We start from the raw sequence: 12,171 nt of genomic DNA, 5'->3' as shown, positions 1-12,171 counted from the left end.
AACAGAAGAAAGCAGTGACCCGAGCTCAGCCTTCTGTGGTCTCGTTCTGCCCCTGCTGAGAACTGCCTAAAAAGAAGTAGATGGGGCATTCAGAATCACACAGCCTTTAGACCTTTGCATAGCTCTGAAATGTGACATCTTTGTAGATGAATAGACATATTTTTGGAAGTAAGGGAGTTATATCGGTACTGACAGGTGTTACAGCCACATCTACGGAAGACCCAGAAAAGAAAGTTTTTGTCACCAAAGTCCTTGGCACTGTCAAAGTTCTGATGGTCAACATCAAACACCAGAATGATTTCAATGGTGTAAATGCTGTTTTCTTTTAACAAGAGGCATTCCTGTCTGCTTTGCCACTGTACTGTAAGGATCATTAAACTTTTCCATCTGAATTGCAACTGAAACCTTCCATAAGTATTATCTCCCTCAGAATGTGAGCTCCTTGAGAGCAAAGGCTGTTTTCCTTTTTCCATTTATACCTCTAGCTCTTAGCACAGTGTAAAGCAAATAGTAAGTACTTAATAAATGTTTCATTCATCCATTTTTCCTCCACTAAATAATCAATAGCTGACATCCCAAGAGAATCAAACATTCTGCTGAAGTACTTTGATAACCTCTAAGAATGATATGGCAAGATGGATGCATAGCAATATCTTTCTCAAATCAATAAATCAATCAATACACATATATTAAGCGCATGTTATGTTTTAGATACTTTTAGGCTTCGTAAGTGAATGGGAAAGTGAAAGTGGGACAGTCCTTGCTTGCCCTTAAGAACTTATATTCAAAGATAAGTAAATACAAGATATATACAAAATAAATACGATTTGGGAAGGGGCACTCAACAATTAGAGGAATCAAGTTGTGTTCATCCTTAGTTGCTGAAGAAGACCATGCCATCAGAGAAATAATGACTTGACTTGCACTTGACTTTGTTTTGAGTGAGGGAGGGCTGTGCAGGTCACCAGCCTCACTTCTCCTCCAGAGCCATCTGAATCCAGTGACCAGATATTCATCAGGATGACTGGAGATGGCCCAGGATGCAAAGGGAGACCTTGGCCTTTTTTGGCTAAGGCCTATTCAGGAACTCACTTAGACTGAGGTAACACCTATTCAGTGAATAGGCCTCTTTAAGAAGTAGTCATGGAATGATCCCTTTAATGGACAAAAGAAAAAATATACCTAAAAGAAGCTGGGAGGGAAAGAGCAACAGTTACTATTGATAATCACTCTAAAGCCAAGACGGTCTAGATGAGCCCTTAGGCAGGGGCCCATTGGCATCCCAGTTTCAGAGTGCAGTAGATTTAAGATCTTGGGAGAGGGCAGAACAGGACAGGACAGGACAAAATAGGGAAAGGGAAGGGAAGAAAAGGAACTGCCTAGAGGAATCAAGAAAGACCTTTTGAATGAGGTGAAATATGAGCTGAACTTGAAAGGAGCTAGGGCTTCCAAGAGCCAAACGTGAGGAGAAGGCATTTCAGGAAAGGGGAACAGCCCATGCAAAGACACAGAGGAAGGAGATGCAATGTCTTGTCATGTGCAGGGGACAGCATGTAGGCCAGTCTGACAGAAGCACAGAATGTGGGATGAGAAGTGGTGAGTAATCAGCTTGGGATACAGGCTGGTGCCAGACTAAGTGGGTTTTAAAGGCCAAATGGAGAAGTTTATATTTGATCCTAAAGGCAAGGGGAGTCACTAAAGCTTCTTAAGCAGAGGAGCAAGATGGTCAGATCTATCTGCTTTAGGACTATGTGCAAAACTGATTGTTGAGGGAAGAGACCAAATGTTGGGAGACCAGTTAGGTGACTGAATGAAAGAACCATGATTTCTGTCTCATGCAAGCTAATCCTAATCTAGGGGTTTAAACACGATGAGCAAAACAAGCAGATTAATAATATCACCAGTACAGATTACCATCATCATTAAAGCCTTTACTAGTCATCTCACTGTTCAATAGCTTTAGAAAATGCACAATTATCTTTCAGATTTCAAGATGCTTTACTCCCAACCTCTGCGTCCTCTTGCGGTATCTCCTCATCCCCCTCCCCCCACACACACATAGAGTCTTTCACTGTCTTTAGAACTCCTTTTCTCACTCACTTGTCACCTCTGATCATCTATCAATTTTGTATAGGTGCCATAGTCTGGTGTCAGTATGCTTGTATCTTCTAAAATGTCTTAATTGTAGTTGAGTCTTCATAGTAACAACGGATTTCAAGGAAGCCTTAGCAAAGTTTGGTATTAAGAGCAGTAAGATATGGGGAAAACCATACCCAAATGACAGAATGTTCTTACAGTCCAGATGCCTAAGTACATGATTTCCATCTCAATCACTGTGGAAAAGTCAGTCTGTGCTCTTAGCAGGCACTTTCTCTTTCCTTGTATGTGAAAATGTGAGTGCTTGTAGGGAGTCAGAGCTCTAATGGCATATCACACAGGGTTCAGACAGACATCAAAGTTAATCTGCCCTCTGATCTGGGCAAAATGGTAACTGGATTTTCTTGACACTACAGAGCCACTGATGTGATGCTAAAGCAGGGCTGATCTTTTTTTTTTTAAAAATAATAAAATTAAGGATTCACAAGGAGCATCATTACTATCTTTGGCTAAATTTAGAGGCCTAGAGTGAAATAAGATGGGACAAATTTAGCTTACTATGAGTCAGTGGTGAATAACCTCTAACTATTAATAAGAGTCACTAGTAGAGATAAACAGTATGTGGGTGTACCATGGATTGGTCAGTAGGCAGATGAGGAAAAAAGGATGCAAGAAAAAACTTAAAAATCGAAAGAAGGAGAAAGACAAGACAGTGAGTGGAAGAACAGTGAGGTCTACTTACTTTGAGGGTTATTATTTAGTACCCAAAATCCAAGTCCTCTCCTCCTCCATACTTTATCTGGAGTGAAATGGTTGGAACAGTGTGTAGTGTTCAATAAATCTGATACTCTCTCCCATCTTTTATTGCAGAGGTAGAAGGCCATGGATATGGAATATTGCATGTACTGTTAGGGCTGATCTGTTGTTGCTTTTGCTAAACTATTTTTTTCTCTTTTAAATATTTTAATGTTTGTACACCCCTACCAATTCTTAGGCTCACTTGCCCTCTTCCAGTCCCTCTAAGAGTAAGTATGTATGTTGAGATATGGAAGTAAGGGAGTGTCTGGACACTGAGAATTATAGAAAGATTTTGACTTAGCATTTGATCACTAAATCAAATTGCAGCTAGTAAATTTGCTAGGTTGGAGGAAGAGATATATTCAGAACCGAATGTGATATAAAAACAAAAAACATCAATAAAAATAAATACATCTGATATGCTAGCTATTTATAACTTCCATTTAGAAGTAATTAGTGAATCCATATGCCATAAGAAAAACACTTATAATAGTTCCAATTTTCTTCTTAAGAAGACAAATGGTAGAGATTTGTGGTCCTGCATATTAGATTTAAGACCTGGATTTCTGAATTTCTGACCCAATTTTATTTGCTGTTTAAAGCCTATTCACAGCCTGGTCCCAACCTGTCTTTCCAGTTTCATAATGCATTATTCCATTCCCTTACTTTAAGATTCAGCCAAAGTGACCTTGCCTTTGCCTCTCCCGTCTCTGTGTTTTGATACTGGCTGTTCCGCATGCCTAGGATGCCCTCCTTCCTCATCTCTGCTTCATAGGCGCCTTGTTTTCTTTCAAGACATGATCCAGCACCACATGAGGCTTTTCTTGATCCCACCTGCCTGCTAGTACCATTTTTCCCTATCTTAACTACCTTGAATTCATTTTGTATTTATTCTGTACACATCTGCGTATCTATGCATTGTCAGCTCCAATAGAATATAAGCACTTTGAGAATAGTGGTCATTGGATTCTTTGTACTTGTATATCCAACGCCTATCACAATGACTGACACATAGGAGGAATTTCCTATTATTTATTAACGGGTTGCTTGCTTGCTTGAATATTTCCTAGGTATATATGGGCCTTTTGTTTATATTATGGACAGGACTGAAGAAACCTGTGGATCCCTTCTCATAATAGTTTTTTAAATTCATAATTGAAGGAAATGCTAAATAAATATCATTTAGTGAATATAAGTACATAATTTTTTTTTCCCATCCAAGCTCCCAGATATCCTAAAATTTATGGATTTCTTTGGAGTTTGGCTAAGACTCCTGTCTAGAGTCTCTCAATTTTGGGAACAGATACTATTTCCATGCCTAATTTTAGATATCTCAGGTTGATTTCATTGTTCTAGTGTGGCATTTAAGTTATGGTACTATTTCCGAGACTACTGTACAGGAAAGAGATGGAAAAACATGCCTTTGGCTAGTCTGGAAAAGAATTGTTACTTCATTTTTATTTATTTACTATCAAAGCTCTGGGTGTCAGCATGATTGGAAAATCTTCCTAATTCAAGTTGTCACAGCTAAAAGCATTTTGTGTGTCCACAACCGGAGTCCAGCATACTGACTACTGTACTGTTTGCCTCTCCAAGGGAAGGAAGAATCAGCATCGGTGTTTTATACAATTTTAATTCACTGAGCATTTGGGTGGTGGTGTTGTTTTTTCTTTTTTTTATGGTCAGAAATCTAACTAACTTGGAAGCAGAAATCTAATTGATGGGGAAAGTAGTGCCAAATTTCTTTTGGAGGAAAAATGAAGAGTTGCCCTCTGTTGTTGGCAAAAGAGCAAGTACCAACTTCACCAATTCTTAGCCTTTCTGCTCCTCCTCCAATCTGTACAAGAGTTTATACATATATATATATATATATATATATATACATACATACATACATATGTCAGTGCATGGGAGCAGGGAACAGTCTGAACACTGAGAGCTGTCTTACAGTTCTACTTAGGAATTGATCTCTAGATCAGATTGTAGTCATTTTATTTGCGAGTGATGCTGAGTGCCACAGTACACGGACAATGCATGGTCAAAAGTTTATGGCTAGTGGCAGCAGGAAGTGTGGCCACTAACCCTGGTGCTCTCCACTGCTATTTGTCTTTTTTGGTGACTTCATCTCTGCATTCAGGCTTGATTCCATGCTGTATCAGCTCTTCTGAAAGACCAAGGACAGGGAAATACTTAAATAAACAATCTTGACTTGGCACGTTGAAGGCTTTTTCCTTCAGAGCCACATGATGGACTAGACTTCTTTTCAATCATTTGCCCCTGGGCCAGCCCTGCATTTAAAAACTCCTTCTAGTTGCCGTGCCCTGGGTGGCTCTGAGCAGTAGGTAACTTTGCAGCTAGTAGGCCATAATTTGACTTGAAGATTTATACCTGCATTAAATCAGTAGGGGAGTCTTTCTGTGTGCTTTAGAGTGCAGAGTTTCCATTGTCCCTTTGCAGTATTTGATTAACCTACGGTAAGATCCCATTTCTCACAAAGTCCTAAATATGGATGTGTTGTCCATCAAACTATTACAGAAATACAGTCAAAAAGAACACCAATCAAATGATTATTGCATGTGTGATGTGACCTATTATCCCTCAAGGGAAATTTTTTCCCCAGTTTGCTTATGACAGAAAAATAAAAAAATCAGAGTTGATAATTATTTCAACTATCTCCCCTAGGAAATTAAAGTTGAATTATAAGACATTTTTTTTTCATGAAACTAAAGAGTACAGTATAAACTAATAAACTCAAATAATATGAAGGCCTGAGTAATCTAGAGTAGCTTTTGAGGAGAATTTGAGGGCTTTCCCTTGACATCCATGTGTCTATTCCTTCATTGGCCTAAGTACCCTCTGCTGTTCTGCTAGTGCTGCAATTCTGGAGAGGATCCACATTTATCCTCTGCTTCCAAGTCCTTGAACTATCTTATTTGTTTGGCCACTGACTTTGGGTATATCCTTAAAGATTCACTCCATTCTGTCTCTGCTTTTAGTGGCCTGTAAAATAATAATATTTGCCGTAAGCGATTTTATAGGGACTTCGCATAACATTGCAGATTGGTTCAGAAAATTTATCAATCAGTGATATTCACAAGTCCTTTCCACCCATAGCTGTGATGCAAAGATGAAGTATCCAAAGACAATGGGCATCACTTTTCCTAAAAATGCAAGGTAATGTTCTTTGCCTTTGGGTTGTATTTTTTAAAATTAAAACTATTTATTTTAAAAAAACCCAAACAATCTATTTTCTTTTAGGTCAAGTCTCATTTCTTTCAGGCTCTTGGCCTGTAGGGAAGTGTTAATTAGTTCGATTATATAACATCTGTTAAGATCTTTGAGAAGCTCAGAGAATCACGTAAGTGAATATAAAGTATGACTCTGAAAATAAAAAATGGAGATTTAACACATTAGATTAAGCTTCTAATAACCTTCTCTATTGAGTCAAATCCTATGAAGTGGCAGACTCCTTTCACCTCTGCCCCTAGCCAGCTGCTTCCTGGAGAGCTGAGCTGTTACAAGGCTTTCTGGGTGTCATTTTGGTCTCTGCCACTAGAATCTATGTGCTACCCTAATATTTGTCTTGGGGGATGGCTGGTGGTCAAATAATAGGGTGTTGCCTGGGTTAAATGAATGTTCCTGGATCTTCCCAGAGTGAGCCTTAAAGTTTTGATGATTTTGGGCCCCAGGATAGACCAGACAAGTTCTCGTTTGTAGTATCAAAGCTGTTCTAATAATATTTCATATTAATAACACTTTAGAGTCAGAACCTACATTCCTTTTGAGATGCAGAAGCACCTTGCCTTCCTTAGTGCAGAGCTATGAGATAGCATAGAGGAGGAAAGTGAAATTAAAAAACAAAAGTCTAGATTTAATCAAATGACTTACCTCTGGCAGTGATTAGCATAGGCATGCACTTATAGTCTAGAACTTTAGCCAATTGGCCCAAGTCTCGTTATTCTTCCACTCTATGTCCCAGACACTGGAATTATTGCTAAATTATTACTAAAAACTCATCTGCTGATGGATATGGAAGACAAGATGCCAACTCATTAAAAATGGTGAGGTTCCTATTGTTTAGGTTTTCTTGATATATGAAATTAAACTTTGCATTCTTTTGAAGAAAACCCTTATAAGTAAATTAATAAATCAAAATAAAAACAAACAAAAAAAAAAAGAAAATGACCTTCCCTATTATTCCCAAGTAAATATAGTAGCAACTGGACCATAAGCTTCTGGACAGCAGGGACCCTGGTTTCATGTATTTTGTGTCTCACACCGTACTCAAATGAATCTCTGATTTCATCAGTTTGGGAGACTCAACTACAGTGTAGATCACAATTTGTCCAGGTCCACTGGTTCTAAAATAGTACTACTCTTAATAATAGCTAGTATTTATATAGCACATTGAGTTTTACAAAGAACTTTACAAACATCATCTCATTTTTATCTTCATAATGACCCTGTGAGGTAAGCCCCTATGAGGCTATTATTATCTCCATTTTATAGATGAGGAAACTGAGGAAGCTGGAGCTTAAGTGACTTGCTTAGGGTCACATAGCAATCCTAGTATCTCACTCAGACCTTTCTGACTCCAAGTCCAAGACTATTAGCCATCCAATATGCTGGAGTTCTTCCTTGCTTTCTTCTGACATGTTTCATTATTTCTCTGACCAGAGGAGCATTCTGGCTTTCCATCTGTCATCTCTTGTTAAATGATCAGCCTGTGCTTTCTTCCTATCAAATAATTCTGTGGTGATGTCTTTGGAATTCCTTGTTGGTTACATGTTGCAACCTGCTCACACTTATCATGTGCTACCCCATCGCCCTCTATGTGATATTCATGTCTAGGTCTTCAGAAAAAATGGCTATTTCATGTCTCACTGCCCATGTAGAGACATTGGCAAAATATTAGAATTGAAAAAAATAGGTTTTTCATTTTGTTGGAAGTTCAGGGTCAGTAAAAGAGGTTTTCAATTTCCTGAAAGCAATCCAGCCCACTCTTCTCTTTCTTTTCAACTCTGGGCCCAGCTCAGTATCCACTTGTATTGTCTATTCTAGATATGCCTCCTGTTGGACAAACTTTGTAGTATGTCTATCCAAATCCATGTTGAAATTGGGACAGCAGACATTCTTTATCCATTTGGTGTTTCCTGGGTAGATGGACAGGTTAAACTTCTTTGAAAGATTACAGATCTCTTCCAGGGGGTTCTGCAATATCTTGGGATATGACGCAATCAGCATAATGGAATTTTTAACGGGAGAACCTGGGAGATGCCACTATCCACAGGAAATCCCTCCCTGCAATAGATTCTGCAGTAGATCTCCTCCATCAGGTTAATATGTTTGGGGAACACACATCTCTTGTTTTATTCCTCTCCTAATGTCTGTTTTCAGAGGACCATTGAACAGGTTTCTTTCTATTGTAGCTTCCAAAGAAACCTGAATGATCTTAATGTATGGACAGGGGACATCTTGCTGCAAAAGCTCGTGCAAAGTATTTTGTTTTGTTCTAGAGAATCAAATTTTTTTTTCCCATAACCAATGAGCAAGCCCATTACTGACTATAACTTGTGATAGAAGGTCTATTTGTACCATACTAACGTCTCCATTGATGATACCCTCAATTCATGTATAGACAGAAGAGTAGGTATACCAGTCAGTAGTTATTGGGTTTCTCTTAGGCAGCTTTTTTTTCTTTCCATTATTAACAAACAAGATCTGAGATTTTTTTTTCTATACTTTTGAAATGTGAAGGAAGGAAAGATGCCAAAAATGTAGGGGAAAAATATAAGATTCCATTTTGCTTGTTTGTTTATTATGGAAACTCATTTATTAAATATTTAGTATGTGTCTGGCACTGTGCTAAACACTGAAAATACAAAGAAAGACAAAAAAAGGCAAAAAGAGTATCTTCCTTCAGAGAGCTTACATACTAAAGGGAGAGAAAACGTATAAATAAATAAGTACATGTAAGATAAGACCAAATTACAAAGAAAGTGAATTTAGTTACTAGTGGGACTGGAAAAGCCTCTTGAATAAACTGCCATTTAAGATGATTCTTAAATGTGGTTAATGGATCTCAAGAATTTGAAATAAAGAGGGAGAACATTGCAGGCATAAGGGAACAGATTGGACATGGCGCTGAGAAGGGCAATAGAATATTGTGTGTGAGGAAGAGCAAGAGTGCTGGTATCACTGGATCCTAAAATCCCTGGAAGGGAGTGAAATGGGAGAAATATAATTGTGGTAGGAAGGTTGTGAAGAGGCTTAAATGCCAAGTTAAGCACATTCTCCTAATCCTAGAAGTAATAGGGAGCCAATGGAATTTATTGAACAGGAGAGGACATAGATCAATACTTTTGAAAAATCACTTTGGTAGCTGTGTAGAGATGAATTGGAGTAGGGAAAGATTGAAGCAGGAAGACCAGTTAGATTATTCCAACAGGTGATGAGGAATTGAATTAGGGTAGTGGCTATGTAAGTAGAGATGAGATGTATACGAGAAATATTGTGAAGGGGAAAAGGACAGTGTTTGGGAGCAGATTGGATATCTGAAGGTGAGTGAGAAGATTGAAGTTACAGAGCTGTAAGATTAGGAGAATAGTAGTGTCCTTTGTGGTAATAGGCAAAAGAAGGAGGGTTGATGGGTGAGGGGAGTGGAGTGGAAGTAGATAATGAAATCTGTTTTGGACACTTGAATTTGAGATGCTTATATTATTCAGTTTGAAATATCTAGCAGACAGTTGAAGATATGAGTTTGGAGCTCAGAAGAGAGGTTAGGACTGGATATTTACTCCCATGTGCATATCATCTGCACAGAAGATACAGAATATACAGAATCATATCCATATGCTTACATATACAATTAAACCTATGGAAGCTGAAAAGATCACCAAGGGAGATAACATATAGAGGAAAAAAGAAGACAGAACAGTGGGTGGTGGTAACTACCATGAGTGGCCATGAAGAATGAAGATAATGTAAAAACTGCAAAGGAGAGGGTCAGAGAGATAAAAAAAAAGCACCAAGAAAGAGCAGTATTATGTAAATTCAGTGAGGAGAGAACATCCAGAAGGAGAAGGTGATCAACAATGACAAACTATAGCAGAGAGATCAAGAAGGTTGAAAATTTAGAAAATACCATTAGAGTAGGCAGTCAAGGAATCATTGCTAATTTTGAAGAGGGTAGTTTCAGGTAGATGACCAGGTCAGAAGTCAGATTTTGGTGAAGCCAGAAGAGAATGACAACTTTTTCAAGTAGGTTGACAAAGAAGGGAAGGATATATATATATATATATATATATATATATATATATATATATATATATATATATATATATATATATATATATATATATATATATATATATATATATATATATATATATATGTATGTATAAAACATGATAATTAATAGGGATGATCAGATCAAGTGAAGCCTTTTTTTAAGAATGGGTATGTTTTTAGACACCAGGGAAGAAGCCAGTAGTTAGGAAGAGACTGAAGATTAAGGAGAGAGTAGGTTTGATAGAGTGGGGATGATAAGCTAGAGAATATGTGAGAAAATGAGATCAAGGGTGTTCATTTTGGAAATAAAATGACCAGCTCTTCATCAGATACTGGAATGGAGGACAAGATAAAGGGGATGATGTTAGAGAGATCTAGGATGAGGAGAAAGTGAAAAAAGGGAGCTCTTAGTGAATCTTTTTTTTCAGTGAAGTATGAGGAGAGGTCCTTAGCTGAGAAGTTGTGAGAAAGAAGTACTATGGGAAGCTTAAGAAAAAAATAAGAGGTTTGGAACAGTTTCTGTGGCAAGTGGGATAGAGAATTGGATAGAAGAAATATCTTGCTGCAGTGAAAGACTAATTGAGATTAGATAATATAAGTTAAAAAAGTGGACTCGATGAATTCTTTCTACTCTATACAATATTATATTCATTCTCTATTATATCCATTCAGCAACATGAATAGCAGTAAAGGAGGCAATTAGTAAGAGTATAGTAGGGTTAGGGTTTAGCAAGGCATGATTGGAAATAGGACAAAGGAAAAAGGGATTTAAGAGCAGAGAACAGTGTAGAGTTGAACTGATTAGAAAAGAGTTTGAGCTTGGGAAGGAGGGATAATGTAGCAAGAGCACATTGAATATTGAGAGTATTGAAAAGTGGAAAGATTGGACCTTCTGGTGAGAATGAATGAAGAATAGGGTTGGGGGTTGAAAGGCTTGGGAACAATTGAAGTGAGAAAAGATTGTATTCAGATAAAAGAATTTTAGAGTCTATACACTTTAAAGACGAATATTTGTGACTGTTGAGAAAAATCAAGGGTATGATCATTTCTCCATGGAGCTGAAATGGAGAAGTACACCAAGGAAACTGAGAGATTAGGAAGTTAAAGTATTTGAGACAACATCAATATGTGTATTGCTTAGTATGAGGGCAAGAATTGGGGTAGAGGGAAAGACAGTGCATCAGCACTGATCTCTTTGAAAAAGGGGAGAGAATATCCTGAGCATTAGTAGATAATAGCCACTAGTAGCTGGATTGAGTGATAAACTGGGTGATAAATTGTATCCTCATTCCTCAGTGTCCTCACAATTCCATCATTCCCAACATGGATCATTTTATATATACTTGGTCTATTCCAGCTGCTTTTCTCATCTTTGTTCTACCTTTTCTACAAGCACTGCAGGAACTATGATGTTAGGGTCCAGATAGGATTGGAGACAAATTGTGATTTTTACAAATTCTTTCCATTTCTTTTCTGTTTATAGTCCTCCTTCCTTGAATGCCAATGGCATGTTTGCTTTGTTAGATATCTTGCCAACCTTTCTTTAAGTTGATTTTATCTCCATTTCTTTTCTCTGCTTTAAGAGACAATGTTGCTCATAATCATCTTTCATCCTTTAGAAGAGTCTACAGATGAGTTTATTTTTCATCCTAGTATTTCTTTTGGCAACACTTGTCTCACTCTCTATTTGGCAAGCTGGTCACATTTGTTGACTGAGTGCTTTCTTGATTCTTTTGATCTCCTTAATGTGATACTTAATTTATATTGTTTAAATTAGAGATATAATTATAGTCAGTGTCAATGTCATTTCTGTTGTCCATTTCCAATACTTCTTTAAGTCATTCAGGATCAAGTCATTAAATTGTATTATATATCCTTTTTTATTATTATTCTTTTGTGTGTGTGTGTGTGTGTGTGTGTGTGTGTGTGTGTGTGTGTGTGTGAAAAAATTCTGATCTTGGGTCTTATTAATCTGGCCATACATTG

Source organism: Notamacropus eugenii, chromosome 6 (genome assembly GCF_028372415.1).
Source record: "Notamacropus eugenii isolate mMacEug1 chromosome 6, mMacEug1.pri_v2, whole genome shotgun sequence".
In the NCBI taxonomy this organism is placed as follows: domain Eukaryota; kingdom Metazoa; phylum Chordata; class Mammalia; order Diprotodontia; family Macropodidae; genus Notamacropus; species Notamacropus eugenii.
Note: the sequence above shows the minus strand (reverse complement) of the source record.